The sequence below is a fragment of the Phyllobates terribilis genome, unplaced genomic scaffold, assembly GCF_046119375.1.
Source record: "Phyllobates terribilis strain yellow unplaced genomic scaffold, ASM4611937v1 Scaffold_1__5_contigs__length_1240528914, whole genome shotgun sequence".
Taxonomy (NCBI): Eukaryota; Metazoa; Chordata; class Amphibia; order Anura; family Dendrobatidae; genus Phyllobates; species Phyllobates terribilis.
Window position 1 is genome coordinate 1148285953 of NW_027362761.1, and position 21347 is coordinate 1148307299.

Here is a 21347-nt window from a genome sequence, read left to right on the forward strand (position 1 = left end):
CAGCTAGGTACAAGACCCCAGCGTCTCTACCATCTGGGGTAATCCGGGGGACAGGGATAGACTAGGGTCTCCCTAGTTCGAGGGATCAGGTAGGTGCCCACAGTTTCATCCTTCGTACTCGATGCCAACGTGCCATCCTGCCAACTGCACCAACACCCAATGTCCGTGTACCCATCCGGACCTGGGGATTAGTGTGTCCACTTCATAAGGTGAGCCTAATGGGTTTGAATTACCGAATCTGATCCATAAACACGGATAAGGTGGGACATGTTTAGTGGAATGGACTAATGGCTCCGATAACAAATGGATGTGTGAATGGTTTAATTAAACTGTGCAAATAGACAGATCACACATGAGAAAAACTGATATGTGAATATAGCCTTATAAGTAAAAAAGAAAGAAACACTTACTTGCTCCCTTTGAAGGTTTTTCTCTAGTGCTTTATTTTTTTTTTAACATTTTTGAAATCCAGATGGGTAAAAAGGATTCTCTAGTATTAAAAAAAACAAAAACAAAACAAAACATGGTTTCTTTCTTCCAGGCCTGCACCACCCTGTGCAGTGTTGTGTATGGGAATACCTTAATTGCTCTGTTTTATCAAAAGGGACACAATACACATCATCAGGTCAGGTGTGGCACTATTTCCGGATAATAGCTGCCATGTTTTTCTAATCCTGGATATTGTCTGCCAACAAAAAATCAAAAAAAATATTTGCTTACCATTTATGGCGCCAGCATTTTCATTATTCCTTTAGCAGCTAAGCACAGGACAGTAAGGTTCACACTGCAACACCGTGCCCAGTTATTGTTGTGGTTGGCAGAAACTCTAGAACATTTGACAATATTACCTTTATTTTATGACTTATTCACTAGACTAACTACATGTAGGTGCAGGTGCATGGGTGGCAAACAAACTTAGACTATCGATCAATGAACATTTTTGTCCCTTGAAGAAATTAGACAGTTTAACATGAATACTGGCAATGGCAAATGCTTTGTTGCGGATTTTCTCTCCCTTTATTCAGCATGGAACTTGCAGCAATCCACATGCTCGACATCATTATGATGAAAACCGATCTGCATTAAAGGCTCTATTTAAAGGCTGTGTTACAGAGTCCAACAGATTTGATGTGATACAGCGTTATTCTTCCCATCACAACTATGGAAACAATGGTGGAACCAGACCGATCCTTCTTAAAACTCAATGGAGGCCATTACATGGCAATCATATACATTACGAATGGATACGGTAATACATTCCTTTCCAAGCATGAACAGAATCTTAAATGTACAGACAATGAAAATTCTGTACATTTTGTTCAACCTCTCTGAGAAGATCACCCCTCTTTCTAGACTGGATTTCCTCTGACAGAATTTTACTTCCAATTTCAGTGACCACTTGCACTGATAGGGTTATCTCCTGTGGAAGACCATTTTTTTCCATGAAAATTTGGATATTCCCATCTCCTGGGTTTTTTTTTTACATGTTGATGAAATTAATTGGCTAAAGGGCATATTCCATATGGACAAAAGTATTGAGATGCCTGCACTCAACCCTCAGGAGATAATATAAGTCCATAGCCATTAATATGGAGTTGGTTTCCCGTTTGCAGCTATAACAACTTCTACTCTTCTGGGAAGACTTTCTTCAAAACTTTAGAGGTACAGTAGTGTTCAAAATAATAGCAGTCGAATATGACTAACCAGTTTAATAACTGTTTTTAGTATAAATTATATTAACACATGGCAAAAAATTTACCAGTTGGTGCAGTAGATTCTCAAAAAACCATCAGACTCCGCATTCATGATCTGCTGGTTTTTGAGTCTGTGTATTTGAATAATTAATTGAAATGGGGCGTGCTCAAAATAATAGCAGTGTGGAGTTCAATTAGTGAGGTCAATCATTCTGTGAAGAAACAGGTGTGAATCAGGTGGTGCTTATTTAAGGGTGAAGCTAGCACATGTTGTACATGCATTTCTCCTTGAAAGCCTGAGATATATCGGTTATTCGAGACATTGTTCAGAAGAACAGCGTACTTTGATTAAAAGTTGATTTGGAGAGGGTAAAACTTATAAAGAAGTGGAGACAATGATCTACAATGCTTTAAAATGGAAAGCAAAATCAGAGAGACGTGGATGAAAACGGAAGACTACCATTCAAATGGATCTAAGAATTGCCAGAATGGCAAATGCTCAGCCAATGATCAGCTCCAGGATGATAAAGACAGTCTCAAGTTACCTGTGAGTACTGTAACAGTTAGAAGACACCTGTGTGAAGCTAATCTCTTACCAAGAAGTCCCCGCAAAGTTCCACTGTTAAAAAAAGACATGTACTGAAGCAAATATATTTTGCCAAAGAACACATCAACTGGCCTAAAGAGAAACGGAGAAACATTTTGTGGACCGATGAAAGTAAAATTGTCCTTTTTGGTTCCAAGGGCCGCAGACCGTTCATCAGACGACCCTCAAACTCTGCATTCATGCCACAGTACACTCTGAAGACAGTGAAGCATGGTGGTGCAAGCATCATGATATGGGCATGTTTCTCTTACTATGGTCCGGACCTATTTACCACATACCAGGGATCATGGACCAGTTTGCATATATTAAAATACTTGAAGAGGTCATGTTACCTTACACTAAAGAAGATATGCCCTTGAAATGGGTGTTTCAACAAAACAACGACCCGAAATGCACCAAAAAATGAGCAATGAGCAAAATCTTGGTTCAAGTCCAACAAAATTGAGGTTATGGAGTGGCCAGACCAATCCCTGGACCTTAATCCGATAGAGCACTTGTGGGGTGACATCAAAAATGCCGTTTCTGAGGCAAAGCCAACAAATTCCAAAAAATTGTGGGATGTAGTCAAAGCATCCTGAGCTGGAATAGCCGTTGACAGGTTCCAGAAGTTGGTTGACTCTATGCAACATAGATGTGAAGCAGTTTTAAAAAAACTGTGGATATACAACTAAATATTAGGTTAGTGATTCACAGGAATGCTAAATCCTCAAAAAAAAGAGTACATATTGTGAGTTTGTAAAGACAAATGCAAATACTGCTATTTTTTAGAACAGCCCAATGTTCATTTTTTGTTTTCTGTAAAGTAGTTAAAAATTATATACATTTATCTTCATGTTTTGAATTCGAAAACAGTGGGCAATGTTCCCAATGCATGGAAATAAAAACTAGGATAAAGATTTTGTTCTTAACTCATGTTTTTAAACACACTGCTATTATTTTGAACACTCTTGTATACTGAAGTATTAAGATTTCCCTTCGCTGGAACTAGGGGACTTTCCTTTATAAACAACCCCATAGCGTTAGCCCTCTTTCACCAAACCTTACAGCGGGCACGATGCAGTCAGGCAGGTAACATTCTCCTCGCATTCACCAAACTCAAACTCGTCCATCGGATGTCAGATAGAGAAGTGTGATCAGTCACTGCACAGAACACATGTCCTCCAGAGTCTAGTGGTGGCAGTTTTACACCACTCCATCTGACACTCACCATTGTGCTTGGTGATGTATGGTTGCATGTGACGCGCCCCCTGGGCCTGTGTTGTGCGTGCACGTGTGTGCGGGGAATACCCGGAGCCGGATCGCTGGGGGTTGTAGTCTCCGTGGCGTGGACCCGGTCCGTGCCCAGGGTGGTCAATTCAGTGGCAGTCTTATTAGTGAGATAATAGTCCGACTACGCCACCCGTGGATTGCGGTCAGTGGGGGCCGCCGCTGCAAGGCAGACCGCTGAGGCCGGTGTTATGTGTGCAGCTAAGAATGGGATGACTCCCCACGGGAGAAGTACAGCCTAAGGGCAGTGGTAGTGCTGGTGCGGCGAAGAAGCACAGAGACGTGTGGTTGCAGTTCCCAATGCTTTACTCACAGTTCTTTACTGGTCCTAGTCACCTCGGTACCGGCGGTGACTGCCCAAGCCGTGCTGCGTCCACCAGGCAAGGGGCTCGACCAACTCCCAGGCAATTCCAGAGCGTGGCACAGGGCTCCCTTCTCTTCCCTTCTCTGGCCGTGCCCCACCAGTGACTCTACGTTTGTCCAGCTGCCTCGGGCCTTCTCTTGGTACGCTGATCTCTGCGTCCCTGACCCTATGTGGTGTGCCTTCCTGGTAGGTGTAGTGAGGGGTCGCACCGAGATATAGTCACGACCGCCGGTCTTTGGCTGAGGATTAGTCGCCTCCACCAATTTGGGATCCGGTACCCTGTTCTGCCAACCCGTCACCCGCAATCTCCTGGGCCTATGGGGTTTCTTCTTCTCTCGTGTCTCTGGGCCTCTCTTAATGTGCTGTTCCTTGTTTCCTTTCTCTTCTGTTCCTGTCCTCTCTGCTGTTTCTGGCCTCCACTCCAGGCCTGTCTCGTGGAGCTGGGCCCAGACTGAGCCACAGCTCCCTGTCAGCCCTCTCTGGCTGAACTCCTTCCCTCACTCCTCTCCTCTGACTGTCCTGTCTTCTTCTGCTCTCAGAACTAAGATGGTGCCCACCTTATATACCTCCCTCTCTGTGTGAGCCCAGGTGACTAGCAACCAATGGGCTCCCACCTTTGCCCAGAGACCCACCCCTATCTGCTCCTACACCACTGGGTTTTCCTCCCCCTCCCCACTCCAGCCAGGGACAGAAGCTGTCGTGCCTGCACTTCTGTGGGAGCACCGTTGACCTGTCCCTTGGAAATGGGGTGTGTGTGGTGCATGCAGCTACTGAGTCCTGGTCCACACTCCATCCTTACCCGGGAGTGGAATATCACACCTCTGGTTTGAGGTGCAATACCCCTGTAGCGGCCGAACCCTCGGGGTGCTACACATGCAGCTGCTTCGCCATGAAACTCACAGCAGGGGGCACCGTTTTGTTGCTAATGAAGAGATTTGGAGTCAACAGATCGTTGGTGACTTTTCTGCTCCTCAGCACTCGGTGACTCTGCCCTGTTACATTATGTTGTCTCCACTTGCTACGGTTCCTTCCACTTCTCAAAAATATCACTCACAAGTAATCGGAGAATATTTAGGAGATAAGAAATGTCATGAATGGACCTGTTACACCGGTGGCTCCAATTACAGGACCACGGTTGTCTTTAGAATGAGCTTTTCTTTCCCAAGTGTTAGTAAAGGCAGATTGCATGGCAAGGGGCCGGTTGTTATACACCAGGTGTGATGGGGCTGGAGGTTACACACCTATGATATTGGGACTGAATGATAAACCTGAATCCACTGATAAAGTTGTGCATTCTAATACTTTTGCCCATTGTGTACTTTGGATAATCCGGAAAGTCATCGTCCTCCTAACAGGGATGTTCTTTAGTTACTTTTGCTCGAGGACATCTTAGACTTTTAAAGTCAGCCACAGACTTTATATTGAGTGTTTAACAGCGGGTTCTGAATGTAAAAAGATTATTTTAATTTAATAGAACATTCAAATCTCTTCAGTTGACAGAAAAACTAAATTATAGAGAAGCACAGATGGTTCTAACACTGGAGACACTGAGCTGGAGAGAAAGACCTCATCTAAAAATCACATTACCTGCAAACGTTTCCTCCTGTTGTTGTTTGCGAACGGCTTTACTTTTGAAGAAGAAATCGGTGGGATCAGAGAGGGAGAGCCGGACGTGGATGATTTATTTTGTCAGAAGACAAATTAATACTATTTTTTTATTATATTGCGAATCAATGATAAATCAGGATATGACCTTAGATCACAATTTTACAATATACTTTTGCAAATTGCCTCTTCAGAGAAAAAGAGGACTTGAACTCTATAGCGCCACCTATTGAAAGCAGCAATCCTACAAGCTGCTTCCAATAGGTGGCGCTATAGAGTTCAAGTCCTCTTTTTCTCTGAAGAGACAATTTGCATATTAAATTTCCCAGAGGAGCATTGCAGGGCGAATAAGCCTCCATACCTTGACATGCCACAACCAGTATGTCACTCTCCACAAGGAGAAACGTTACCCCTTAGACTACCATATACTTATAAAATTATTTTACATGAAAATTTAAAGCACATCTATTCATTTACCCAAAACCTGTAGAAAAGTATGGCCTTGTGGTCCTCCTCCCCCAGAAGTTAAAACTGCTTTCAGTGCACATACCAGCCTTATATGTGCAGGAACCGTCTCGATTCTCATGCTCTTGCCATCCATTGTTTTTGAGTGGGCGTTTCCTCTTCAGCAGCATTCTGCCAACACAATAGATGTTGAGGCTTTCATTTCCTTATTACATGACATACCTCCTGCCATTGTCCAGTTGTTTGCCTGGCTGATCTGAAAAGTCTTGCCTTTCTGATGTGCATATATGCAGTTTTTCAGACTGGAGAGCAGGAGCAGAGATTATTATTTATTTATATAACCCCATTGATTCCATGGCGCTGTACATAAGAAGAGGTTACATACCAAATGCAGATATCACTTACAGTAAATGAACTAACAATGATAGACTGGCACAGAGGGAAGAGGACCCAGCCCATGCGGGCTTACATTCTACAGGATGGGGAAGGAGACAGTAGGTTGGGGGGTTGCAGCAGCTTTGGTGGTGGTGAGGAGGCAGCGGGGTCAGTGCAGGTTGTAGGTTGTCTTGAAAAGATGAGTTTTAAGGTTCCGTTTGAAGGCTCTAAATGTGGAGGCTAATCGGACTTGTTGGGGCACAGAATTCCAGAGGATGGTGGATATTCGGGAGAAGTCTTGGAGGTGATTAGGTGAGGAATGAATAAGTGTGGAGGAGAGAAGGAGGTTTTGGGAGGAACAGATATTACATGAGGGAAGATATCGGGAGATTAGTTCAGAGATGTATGGAGGAGAAAGGTTATCGATGGCTTTGTAGGTCAGTGTTAGTAGTTTGAAATGGATACGCTGGGCAATTGGGAGCCAGTGAAGGGATTTGCAAAGGGGGGTAGCAGAGGAGTAGCGAGGAGAGAGATGAACTAGTCACGCAGCAGAGTTAAGGATGGACTGGAGAGGTGCGAGAGTGTTAGCGGGTAGGCCACAGAGGAGGATGTTGCAGTAGTTAAGGCAGGAGATCATTAGGGCATGCACAAGCATTTTAGTAGATTGATGATTGAGTAAGGAACGGATTCTTGAAATATTTTTGAGCTGGAGGCGATAGGAGGTGGCGAGAGCTTTTATGTGTGGTTTGAAGGACAGGGCAGAGTCAAGGGTTACTCCAAGGCAGGGCATTGCCGATACAGGGGAAAATGTGATGTCATTTATTGTGATAAATTAGCTGGGGAAGATATGAGAGATGGAGGAAAGATAATATGTTCAGATTTGTCCACATTAAGCTTGAGAAAGCGAGAGGAGAAGAAGGAGGTTATGGCTGATAGACATGCTGGAATTCTGGACAGCAGAGAGGTGACGTCTGGGCCATAGAGGTAGATGTGAGTGTTATCAGTGTACAGATGGTACTGGAAGCCATGGGACTTTGAGTTGTCCCAGGCTAAGGGTATAGATGGAGAAGAGTAGGGGTCCTAGGAAGGAGCCTTGAGGGACTCTAACAGAGAGATGGCGGGATGAGGAGGTAGTGTGGGAGTGGGAGATGCTAAATGTGCGGTTGGAAAGGTATGAGGAGATCCAGGACAGGGCAAGGTCTTTGACACCAAAGGAAGAGAGGATCTGTAGTCGGAGGCAGTGGTCAACTGTATCAAAGACAGAGGACAGGTCTAGAAGGAGGAGTATAGAGAATTGTCTGTTAGCTTTGGCTGTAAGTAATTACTAATTTTGGTGAGGGCAGTTTTCGGTGGGATGGTGGGGACTGAAGCCAGATTGTCTGTTGTCAAAGAGAGAGAGTTAGATGAGAGGTGAGAGGAAAGTTCAGCGTGAACATGTTGCTCTAAGTGTTTGGAGGCAAATAGCAGCAGCGATATGGGGCGATAGTTGGACAAAGCGGTTGGGTCGAGGGATGGCTTTTTGAGGATGGCCGTGATTGTGGCATGTTTGAAAGCAGAGGGGAAGGTAGCAGAACTTAGTGATAGGTTGAAGAGATGGGTTAGGGATGGGATGAGTGTGGGGGTGAGGTTGGGGAGGAGATGGGATGGGGTCAAGTGCACAAGTGGTGAGGTTTGATTTGGAGAGGAGGCAAGTAAGCTCTCCTTCAATGATATTGGAGAGGGAGGTTATGGGGGGAAGGGCATTGGTCTGGTAAACAAAGGGGTTGTGGTGGTCGAACAATAATGACTTACCTTGTTTGGTCGATCATGTTTTTAAAATGTGTGGCAAAGTCCTCAGCAGAAATAAGGGAGGTCGGAGGGGGCAGTGAAGGGTGGAAGAGGGATGAAGATCACAAGGAGTCCTCTTCCTCAAGTCCTGTTATCCATCTTGGTTTCTCTATTACAGTCGGATTGCACCTGACAACAGGCATCCATGCTGTAAAGAATAGAGACATCTAGCAGTCTGCACTTTAGAAAGATTTTTTTAGGGTATGACAACATTAATTTATAAAGTGATTTGTAGATTTTCTAGTTATCACATTACCTATCACATTACTTATCAATTGAGGTCAAGTTGCCTCCACTTCAATCACAAATTCTCCTATTTCTGCACTGGCATCAAAATGCTTTTATTGATAAGGCAATATAACCGCAAAATGTACAAATGTGTTCACCTCTACCTTTTCCTAAATTTCATTAAAGACCCCCAATTTCTCACCAAACAAACTCAATACATCATCATGACATGCTAGTAAAAGACCGCAATTTATATCACAACTAGTGTTGAGCCACCCCCGTAGTGTTCGGGTTCGGTTCGGTTCGTCGAACACCGGGATGTTCGAGGAACTGTTCGTCGAACTGTTCGTCGAACACCTTAGAACACCGTCGAACACCGTTAAAACCAATGGCAGGCAAACAAAAACACATAGAAACACATAGAAAACACCTGCAAAGGTGTCCAAAAGCTGACAAACTGCTCAGAAGACACTCTCTTTAAAAAAGCCGGCCGGCAAATTCAGCAGCGGCATACACCGGTACCCGACAATTTAGACAAGAAGGAATAGAGCATCACACATAGATTAGATAGATAGAAACATGTCAGTCACACATATAAGAAGCACAGTGACAGTGTTGCTTACTGTACTTGTCATTTAGTGTAAAGGATTTATCAAAAAAAATAATAGTGTTTTCATGCACCGTCTCTTTAAAAAAGCCGGCCGGCAATTCAGCATCTGTACCCGACAATTTAGAACAGAAAGAATAGAGCTTCACACATAGATTAGATAGATAGAAACATGTCAGTCACATATATAATAAGTACAGTGATAGTGTTGCTTACTGTACTTGTCATTTAGTGTAAAGGATTTATTTAAAAAAATAATAGTGTTTTCATGCACTGTCTCTTTAAAAAAGCCGGCCGGCAATTCAGCAGCGGTACCCGACAATTTAGAACAGAAAGATAGAGCATCACACATAGATTAGATAGATAGAAACATGTCAGTCACATATATATGAAGTACAGTGATAGTGTTGGTTACTGTACTTGTCATTTAGTATTAAAATAAAGGATTTATTATTAAAAAAATTGGCGTGGGGTTCCCCTTAATTTTAGGCTCTAGCGGAGGTTAAGCAGACGGCTGGGGCAGATGTTTGAAGCCTGGGAAGGGGGTAATACCCACGGAGCTTCCCAGGCTACTAATATCAGCCCCCAGCTGAATACATAGCCTTTACTAGCTATTAAAATGGGGGACCCCCCAAAAAAAATGACGTGGGGTCCCCCCTAATTTAATAGCTAGCAAAGGCTAGGCAGACAGCTGGGGGCTGATATTAATAGCCCAGGAAGGGAGCCATGAATATTGGCCCCCTCCCAGGCTAGAAACACCAGCCGTCAGCCGCCCCAGAAATGGCGCATTCATAGGATGCGCCAATTCTGGCACTTAGCCTCGCTCTTCCACGCTGCCCTGGTGCGGTGGCAGGGGGTAATAGGGTTGGGGTTGATGTCAGCTTATAATGCCAGCTGACATCAAGCCCAGGTTAGTAATGGAGAGGCGTCTATAAGACACCCCCATTACTAACCCCATAGTCAAAGTTAAAAAAAACACAAACACCCAGAATAAAGTCCTTTAATTGAAATAAAGACACAATCCTTTATTGTTCTAAATTAAACCATACTTACCGTCACGCCCATTCCAGCTGAAGCCAACGATCTCCTGCAATAAAAGAAAAATAATAAAGCAACCTCATCCTTACCTTTCCATGGTTCCCACGACAGCTTCAGCTCTGCTACATCGAGATGACAGGCTGGACCGCAGCAGAACGCTGCCATCCAGCCTGTCATCCCGCAGACACTGAGAAGCGCAGGCTTGCTTGCGCTGCTCAGCGTCTCTCTGTGACGACATCCAGATGAGCCGAGTTCATGTCCAATGAACTCGGCTCACCTCATGCACGTCGCTGACAGCGTGGGAAAATTCTCACGCTGAAGCGCTGATTGCAGGAGAATTTTCCCACGCTGTCAGTGACGTGCAGGAGGTGAGCTGAGTTCATTGGACATGAGCTCACCTCATGCACATCACTGACAGCGTGGGAGAATTCTCCTGCACTCAGCACTTCAGCGTGAGAATTTTCCCACGCTGTCAGTGACGTGCATGAGGTGAGCCGAGTTCATTGGACATGACCTCGGCTCATCTGGATGCCGTCACAGCGAGACAGTGAGGAGCGCAAGCATGCCTGCGCTTCTCAGTGTCTGCGGGATGACAGACTGGATGGCAGCGTTCTGCTGCGGTCCAGCCAGTCATCTCGATGTAGCAGAGCTGAAGCTGTCGTGGGAACCATGGAAAGGTAAGGATGAGGTTGGTTTATTATTTTTCTTTTATTGCAGGAGATCGTTGGCTTCAGCTGGAATGGGTGTGATGGTAAGTATGGTTTAATTTAGAACAATAAAGAATTGTGTCTTTATTTCAATTAAAGGACTTTATTCTGGGTGTTGTGTTTTTTTTAAATACTTTACTAGAAATTCATGGCGGTCATGTCTAATACTGGCGTGACCCCATGAATTTTGGGCTTGGGGCCAGCTGATAATACCAAGCTGGCCCTAACCCCTTTATTACCCAGTGAGCCACCGCACCAGGGCCCTGGATGAGTTGGTACAGCGCCAGAAGATGGCACTTCTATGAACGTGCCATTTTCCGGGGTGGCTGCGGACTGCAATTTGCAGCGGGGGGGACCCAGAAAGCTTGGGCCTCCCTGCGCTGCGGATTCCAGCCCCCAGCTGCCTAGTTGTACCTGGCTGGACACAAAAATAGGGCGAAGCCCCACGTACTTTTTTTTTAATTATTTCATGAAATTCATGAAATAATTAAGAAAAAAAGGCCTTCCCTATATTGTTGTGTCCGGCCAGGTACAAATAGGCAGCTGGTGGTTGGGGGCAGCCCGTTCCTGCCTGCTGTACCTGGCTGGACACAAATATAGTGCGAAGCCCCACTTCAATTTTTTTTAATTATTTCATGAAATTCATGAAATAATTAAGAAAAAAAGGGCTTCCCTATATTGTTGTGTCCGGCCAGGTACAAATAGGCAGCTGGTGGATGGGGGCAGCCCGTTCCTGCCTGCTGTACCTGGCTGGACACAAATATAGTGCGAAGCCCCACGTCAATTTTTTTAAATTATTTCATGAATTTCCTGAAATGATTTAAAAAAAATTGACGTGGGGCTTCGCACTATATTTGTGTCCAGCCAGGTACAGCAGGCAGGAACGGGCTGCCCCCAACCACCAGCTGCCTATTTGTACCTGGCCGGACACAACAATATAGGGAAGCCCTTTTTTTCTTAATTATTTCATGAAATAATTTAAAGAAAATTGACGTGGGGCTTCGCCCTGTTTTTGTGTCCAGCCAGGTACAACTAGGCAGCTGGGGGCTGGAATCCACAGCGCAGGGAGACCCAAGCTTTCTGGCCCCCCCCGCTGCAAATTGCAGTCCGCAGCCACCCCGGAAAATGGCGCGTTCATAGAAGCGCCATCTTCTGGCGCTGTACCCAACTCATCCAGGGCCCTGATGCGGTGGCTCACTGGGTAATAAAGGGGTTAGGGCCAGCTTGGCATTATCAGCTGGCCCTAAGCCCGAAATTCATGGGGTCACGCCAATATTAGACATGACCACCATGAATTTCTAGTAAAGTATTTAAAAAAAACACAACACCCAGAAAAAAGTCCTTTAATTGAAATAAACACACAATTCTTTATTGTTCTAAATTAAACCATACTTACCATCACGCCCATTCCAGCTGAAGCCAACGATCTCCTGAAATAAAAGAAAAATAATAAAGCAACATCATCCTTACCTTTCCATGGTTCCCATGACAGCTTCAGCTCTGCTACATCGAGATGACAGGCTGGACCGCAGCAGAACGCTGCCATCCAGCCTGTCATCCCGCAGACACTGAGAAGCGCAGGCTTGCTTGCGCTCCACAGTGTCTCTCTGTGAGGGCATCCAGATGAGCCGAGTTAATGTCCAATGAACTCGGCTCACCTCATGCACGTCACTGACAGCGTGGGAAAATTCTCCTGCACTCAGCGCTTCAGCGTGGGAGAATTCTCACACTGAAGCGCTGAGTGCAGGAGAATTCTCCCACGCTGTCAGTGACGTGCAGGAGGTGAGCTGAGTTCATTGGACATGAGCTCACCTTATGCACGTCACTGACAGCGTGGGAAAATTCTCCTGCACTCAGCGCTTCAGCGGGAGAATTCTCACGCTGAAGCGCTGAGTGCAGGAGAATTCTCCCACGCTGTCAGTGACGTGCAGGAGGTGAGCTGAGTTCATTGGACATGAGCTCACCTTATGCACGTCACTGACAGCGTGGGAGAATTCTCCTGCACTCACCGCTTCAGCTTGAGAATTTTCCCACGCTGTCAGTGACGTGCATGAGGTGAGATGAGTTCATTGGACATGAACTCGGCTCATCTGGATGTCGTCACAGAGAGACGCTGAGCAGCGCAAGCAAGCCTGCGCTTCTCAGTGTCTGCGGGATGAGAGGCTGGATGGCAGCGTTCTGCTGCGGTCCAGCCTGTCATCTCGATGTAGCAGAGCTGAAGCTGTCGTGGGAACCATGGAAAGGTAAGGATGAGGTTGCTTTATTATTTTTCTTTTATTGCAGGAGATCGTTGGCTTCAGCTGGAATGGGCGTGACGGTAAGTATGGTTTAATTTAGAACAATAAAGGATTGTGTCTTTATTTCAATTAAAGGACTTTATTCTGGGTGTTTGTGTTTTTTTTAACTTTGACTATGGGGTTAGTAATGGGGGTGTCTTATAGACGCCTCTCCATTACTAACCTGGGCTTGATGTCAGCTGGCATTATAAGCTGACATCAACCCCAACCCTATTACCCCCTGCCACCGCACCAGGGCAGCGTGGAAGAGCGAGGCTAAGTGCCAGAATTGGCGCATCCTATGAATGCGCCATTTCTGGGGCGGCTGACGGCTGGTGTTTCTAGCCTGGGAGGGGGCCAATATTCATGGCTCCCTTCCTGGGCTATTAATATCAGCCCCCAGCTGTCTGCCTAGCCTTTGCTAGCTATTAAATTAGGGGGGACCCCACGTCATTTTTTTTGGGGGGTCCCCCATTTTAATAGCTAGTAAAGGCTATGTATTCAGCTGGGGGCTGATATTAGTAGCCTGGGAAGCTCCGTGGGTATTACCCCCTTCCCAGGCTTCAAACATCTGCCCCAGCCGTCTGCTTAACCTCCGCTAGAGCCTAAAATTAAGGGGAACCCCACGCCAATTTTTTTAATAATAAATCCTTTATTTTAATACTAAATGACAAGTACAGTAACCAACACTGTCACTGTACTTCATATATATGTGACTGACATGTTTCTATCTATCTAATCTATGTGTGAAGCTCTATTCTGTCTGTTATAAATTGTCGGGTACCGCTGCTGAATTGCCGGCCGGCTTTTTTAAAGAGACGGTGCATGAAAACACTATTATTTTTTTAAATAAATCCTTTACACTAAATGACAAGTACAGTAAGCAACACTGTCACTGTACTTATTATATATGTGACTGACATGTTTCTATCTATCTAATCTATGTGTGATTCTCTATTCCTTCTATTCTAAATTGTCGGGTACCGCTGCTGAATTGCCGGCCGGCTTTTTTAAAGAGACGGTGCCTGAAAACACTATTATTTTTTTTGATAAATCCTTTACGCTAAATGACAAGTACAGTAAGCAGCACTTTCACTGTACTTCGTATATATGTGTCTGACATGTTTATATCTATCTAATCTATGTGTGAAGCTCTATTCTTTCGGTTCTAAATTGTCGGGTACAGGTGTATGCCGCTGCTGAATTGCCGGCTTTTCATGTTTCACTGTTGGCACTGTTCCCATCGATTTGGGCAATCACTGTAATGCCACAACCACCATGGCTGTGGCATTACAGTGAGTGGCAGACAATCCCTGCATGATTGGTGCTCTAAATAGCGCCAGACATGCAGGACACGCTTTTGGTGCACGAACAGTTATCGAACATAACCTCGAACAGCCGAATTTTTTGCAAATCGTTCGGGTTCGTCGAACAACTCGAACACCGCCCAAAACAGCTCGAATTTGAGATTGGCGAACAGTTCTAGTCGAACACCGCTCATCTCTAATCACAACTATTGGGTGCCCATAGAGAGTAGTATAAACTATAAACATCTGGTAACAGAGCATCACAATTATGTTTGTATGCTTTTTTTTAAAGCTGATAATCTTTCAGGATTTGTTCAGCCGAGAGCAATAGAAAAGATACCTCTGTAACACTATTGTCTAAGGCAGTGCTTCTCAAAGTGTGAAGCTGGCCCCGCCAGTGAAGCTCAAGCTACATGTTGGTGAGGAGCAGCCATGGAGTCGGTGATCATATGCTACACAGGCCTTTTAATAGATGCAGCAATTTTTTCAATTTGCAACATAATTTACTCATTTTGTACATATTCTAATATATTGAGTTTAAGAGACAAAAAAGGAAAATTAAGGGATATTTTTAATTTTAGTATGGACTTGAGCAAAGATGGTTGTTGTGTAAAAGTTTCATCTTCAAAACAGCATGAAAGCATGACTTGTTATGGGTACACTAGCACACAGTGAAGGAACTGTGCGAGAAGATTGTTCTAAACATCTTGGAGAACTAACCACAGATCTTCTGGTGATGTCACTTGTGCAAATCTTTTTGTCTCTTCATGTAACCCCAGACAGACTGGATGATGATAGCAGGGCTCTGTGGGGCCCTGTCATCACTTCCAGGACCCCTTCTTCTTCTTTACACTGAAAATACTTCTTAATGACATGGGCTTTATGTTTAGGGTCGCTGTCCTGCTGTACAATAAATTTGATGCCAATCAGACACCTTACTGATGGCATTGCATTATGTATAAGTATCTGCCTGTGTTTCTCAGCATTGAGGACATCATTAATCTTAACCAAATCCCCAACCTAATTTTTTCAAATGCAGCCTCAAACTTACAAATAACCTCCACCATGCTTCACTGTTGCCTTGCTGCCTGTAGACACTGATTATTGTACCTCTGTCCAGCTCTTTGGAGACCAAACAGCCTTCTGTTACATAAAATATTTCACATTTTGACTCATTAGTCCAGAGCACCCTCTGCCATTTTTCTGCATGCTTTCAAACATAGCTTGTTCGCTTGGTCTTGTTTTCATGCTGAAGGTTTGATTTTTTTTTTTACAACAATTCGTCCATGAAGACCACTTCTGGCCAGACTTTTCCAAATAGTAGATGGGTGTAGCAGGATCCCATTGGTTGCTGCCAGTTTTGGCCTGATGGCACTGATGGTGATCAGTAAGAATTATTTCATCTGTTGCGCTAAGTTTCCTTGGTCAACCACTACATCTATAGTGCTCAATATTGCCCATTTATTGGTGTCCTCAATGCTGAGAAAAACAGGTAGATACATATCCATCATTTAATACCATGAACTCAATGGCGCTATATAAATAAATAGATAAATAATAATAATACCATCAAGGAGGCATCTGATTGGCTCCAAATTTATTCTGCGGCAGGACAACGACCCCAAGCATTCAGACAATGTCATTACTTTCGTGATCGTAATGAAAAGCAAAGAGTCCTGGAAGTGATGATATGGTCCCACGGAGCCTTGATCTCAACATCATCCAGTCTGTCTGGGATTAAATGAAGAGACAGAAGGATTTGCACAAGTCGACATCCACAGAAGATCTGTGGTTAGTTCTCCATGATGTTTGGAACAACCTCCCTGCTGAATACCTTCAAAAACTGGGTGCAAGTGTATCTAGAAGAATAGATGAAATTAAAGGGCTATCACCAAATATTAATTTGATTTAGATTTCTCTTTTGTTCATTCACTTTGCATTTCGTGAATTGATTAAAATAAACTATTAACTCTCCTATTTTCAAAATCATTCTGACTTTATAACAATTTTTTCCACACCTGCTAAAAACTTTTGGACACTGCAAGTTACACAATCATAGTCCATGGCCCATGCAAACCCTGATCTGATCACAGATAATACTATTCCGCCCTTTGTTCAACTTCTTTACTTCTTCTTTAAGACCAATAGACTGGTCTTCTGGACAGAATGTATTACTCATTGCTTCTCATGATACTTGCTTTATTCATTGCTAGACTGATGTCCAGAATCTTCATTCTTCTATCCAATCTTCGGCTTTATAGTAGTTGGATGAGAGGCATGACCAACGCTATGGGACACTCCACTCTACTTTCATGTCTGATCATATAGAATTTGTCTGCTGGAAAACCTTCACTCTTCTTGGAGACTGAGTGCAATATACAACCAGGGTGTGTACTTTTGGATCCTGTTGTGATCTCCCAGCAGGCTCTCCCCTTTGATGTATAATGATTTCTTTTAATGCTTTGTTGATGTCACAATGATCTTGGATCCATCATCCAGACTGCAATAAAACCTCTAACTCTGTCGTTGTATATTTTATCCAGTTTTACTTCTAGCAGTTATCTTGCTTTTCAATAAATTATTTCTAAATGTGAGTTTCTGATTTAGACGAGTCAACATCTGGCAGGAAAATATCATTTATTTTTCTGACATTTAAATGAGGATGGAAAGAGACATTGAATCAGCCCTGGCATATGAATGCACAGATTGAGTGTACCCATGTGGATAGCATCATGGTGCTTTTATGTTCATGCTACTCAACCATCCAGACAAATCGTTTCCAAAATCTGTGGACATCTTGCCATTGAATGAGGGATGATGAAACCCATGGGTGAATTTACTAATTACAAGCTCCAGGGAACTGTGATGGTACCTGAGATGTGGATTGTGGACTTTCCATATCACTAATGAGGAGTTCGGCATCCCTTGAAGGACAATCTCTTCTAAGATTCAAACCACAATAAATATGCAATCAGTATCACTCAATTCAACAGTATAAGGACCCTTTACAGTCCAATAGCTCATCATAAAACACAATTCTACATGTTTGAGAGGTGAAAATGGCCCCTTTACCACTTGGACCCCTTTGCAGCTGCACAGGTTGGAGCAATGATATGTCTGACCCTGGTTTATGTCTGCCCCTGGTATTTCACTTTACGGAATCTAAACCAGTTCCCAAAATCCATTGCAGAATGGATTGCCATGTTTTATGTATCCATTTACTCTAAAGTGAAACAAACTATGTTATTTAGTATGGCACCCTTAGAGGACATTCATTGTGATGGGCAGGTAAAATATATATTGTTTTACCCCTTTAAGAGGCCAGGGACCTACTTTCTTAGGGCCATGACTAGGATTTCAAAAGACACCCAACCTTATTGTCAGCCATTCCTTTATTGTACAGATGTTTCTTTCCTTACCTTACCTCCTGGTGGTAGATGACAAGCCTTTAAGAATAATTATGAATTAGAGATATTGTGTCAGGAAATGCTTAGGCTCTTTGTAGCTGTTTTTGGCCATCCAGTGGTTGTGATGGACTTTGATCTATTGAGGGTTTTGCTAGCATGGCAAGATATTCTGTTGAGTTTGTTGTGTGAGAAATTGGAGTCCTAAACTAAATGTAAAATTATAAGAACAGTCATAGGGTTATTCCTACAATAATATTATTTTTCATATAGCACACTAAGTGCATATTTATCGTTATTATACAGCCCACCACACCTTTTCTTTCTTGTACCTTTTGTGCATTTTTTCATCTCTATCCGCCCCTCTCTACATCCATCTTCACGTAACTGAATTGATGGTCCTATTCTTGCTTTGCTAAAAATACATTTCCCAGCCACACTCTGCTTCTCCTCAGTGCTTCAGACCCTTCCCTCCTAATTCTGTGTGCTGTTGATAAGCCCCACCTCTCTGAGTTATCATAAAGCTGATATAACTATAGAATTTACCCTATGCTTTTCTGTATTGGCTGCTCCTGTACAGTACTTGACTGACTGATTTTATCTCCTGCAATGTATGCCAGTATACCTGTATGTGTGGTTTTACATCATTGTTAGCTGATTTCTCTCCAAGCCCAACTCTTTTTGACTACTCCACAATGGAGCATGTAATTACTAGATAATGGAGAGATGATCTGTGGTTTTTGTCTGCTGCTGAGAGATCAGTGATGTTAAACTGCAAATGCTTCTGTGTTGATGCATATTGCAGAGGATTATCTTTGGTCATATGCATCAATAGAGCAGCATTTGCAGTTTCACATCTCTGATCTGTCAGCAGCACGTAACAAACACTGCTTAGCTCTGCAATGCCTAGTAATTACAAGTTTCAATGTGGAGTGTAGGAGACTTGAGCTCTTCTAAAAACCAGCTAACAATGGTGTAAAAACACACAGCCAGCTTTACTAATGTAGATGGTAGAAGAAATTTTTTTCCAGACAGACAGTGTACAGGAGAACACAGTGTACAGGAGCATAGAGTATATTGTATAGGTAGAATATCCTTTATGTCAGTACTGGATGCAGAGCTATGCTGGCAGGAGGCCAGCGGAGAGGCACTGCACTACGCATGATTGACCAGGAGCACTGGAGCTACAGCACGACAGTTCCAGCGACAACTGTAGGGTAAATAGAGCTTGGAGTGGCAACCTTTGGGGGTTATATTGGCACAAATTAATACATATATAAAGGTATGTACATTATATTTTTGTGAATAATCCTTTAATGGTGGACATATCTGTACACGTGCCGAAGTTAGTTGAAGCAAAGCCGATTTTGCTGTGTATCATCCATAAATTAACTCATCCTCCTCCACAATTCATTTCATTTTGTCTGCTTTTTTAAGACTAACATGATCTTTTTTTTTTGTAAAGTGCATTTCTTTTGCATTATGAATATAAGAAGAATTAGCCTTGATTTTACATTTTCTGGCATAGCACGCAAAGGGAAGTGTTTTCTGTTCGTAAAAAAAATCCAGTTCTGAGACTTCAGCAAGCGCTTCAATTATTCATTTTCTCAAAACTGTAAAACGTGACTTGTTTGTCTCAGTCACAGAGAAGAAACTGCAGAATATTGTAAATACTAATGATGATGGACATTGTCATCACTTTACAGGAGGATGGATAAGGCCACGTTCACACATAGCTAAAGTTTATGGTTTTCTACATGTGGCTTTGCACAAGGATTGGCTTCAGTGGCACTAATCTGCTTTTCAGTTGAAATCTGCGGATTAAGAAATTCCTGACACGTTCATTAATTGTGCAGATTTTTATCACATAATGTGAATGGAGAATAAAAAGAAGCAGAAGTTTCTTTCTGGAAAGTTCAGACTAGCCCAAGAGAGTGCCAGAGGAGCCCTCTCTGGGCCCAGACTCTAACACAATATTAGTGTAATGTGGCTCTGAAAATGGCTGCCATGGTCTGGTTTAGTACAATCGTCTCTGTTTACCAGATCTCAGGGCTGTCTTAGTCTTCAACCTTTAACCCATGCAAAAGGGATTAGGATTTACACAGGAGCCCCTGGGCTGGGGCCACAGTGTCGGTTGCTGGCCGATGGTGCAGCTGGCAAGAAAGGTAAGGTAACCAAGAAGCAGACGTTGCAGGTGTAGGTCTCAGAGGAGAAGTGACAATTAGATACCTAAGATCATCCTTAGAATAAACTTACAGGTGCTTCTCACAAAATTAGAATATCATCAAAAAGTTAATTTCAGATCTTCAATGCAAAAAGTGAAACTCATATACAGTGGGGGAAAAAAGTATTTAGTCAGCCACCAATTGTGCAAGTTCTCCCACTTAAAAAGATGAGAGAGGCCTGTAATTGACATCATATGTAGACCTCAACTATGAGAGACAAAATGAGAGAACAAATCCTGAAAATAACTTTTTTTTAAATTTTGGTGGGAAATAAGTATTTGGTCAGTTACAAAAGTTCATCTCAATACTTTGTTATATATGCTTTGTTGGCAATGACAGAGGTCAAACGTTTTCTGTAAGTTTTCATAAGGTTGGCACACACTGTTGCTGGTATGTTGGCCCATTCCTCCATGCAGATCTCCTCTAGAGCTGTGATGTTTTGGGTCTGTCGCTGGGCAACTTGGACTTTCAACTGCCTCCAAAGGTTTTCTATAGGGTTTAGATCTGGAGACTGGCTAGGCCACTCCAGGACCTTGAGATGCTTCTTACGATGCCACTCCTTCGTTGCCCTGGCGGTGTGCTTGGGATCATTGTCATGCTGAAACACCCAGCCACGTTTCAACTTCAATGCCCTTGCTGATGGAAGGAGGTTTGCACTCAAAATCTCACGATACATGGCCCCATTCATTCTTTCATGTACATGGATCAGTTGTCTTGGTCCCTTGGCAGAGAAACAGCCCCAAAGCATAATGTTGCCACCGTCATGCTTCACAGTAGGTGTGGTGTTCTTTGGATGGAACTCAGCATTCTTTCTCCTGCAAACACGACGAGTTGTTTCTACCAAACAGCTCTACTTTGGTTTCATCTGACCATATGGCATTCTCCCAATACTCTTCTGGATCATCCAAATGCTCTCTAGAAAACTTCAGACAGGCCTGGACATGTAATGGCTTAAGCAGGGGGACACATCTGGCACTGCAGTCCCTTGCGGCGTAGTGTGTTACTGATGGTAGCCTGTGTAACGTTGGTCCCAACTCTCTGCAGGTCATTCAGTAGGTCCCCCCATGTGGTTCTGGGATTTTTGCTCACCGTTCTTAAGATCATTTTGACCCCAAGGGGTGAGATCTTGTGTGGAGCCCCAGATTGACGGAGATTATTAATGGTCTTGTATGTCTTCCATTTTCTAATTATTGCTCCCACAGTTGATTTCTTCACACCAAGCTGCTTGCCTATTGCAGAATCAGTCTTCCCAGCCTGGTGCAGGGCTAGAATTTTGTTTCTGGTGTCCTTCGACAGCTCTTTGGTCTTCACCATAGTGGAGTTTGGAGTGTGACTGTTTGAGGTTGCGGACA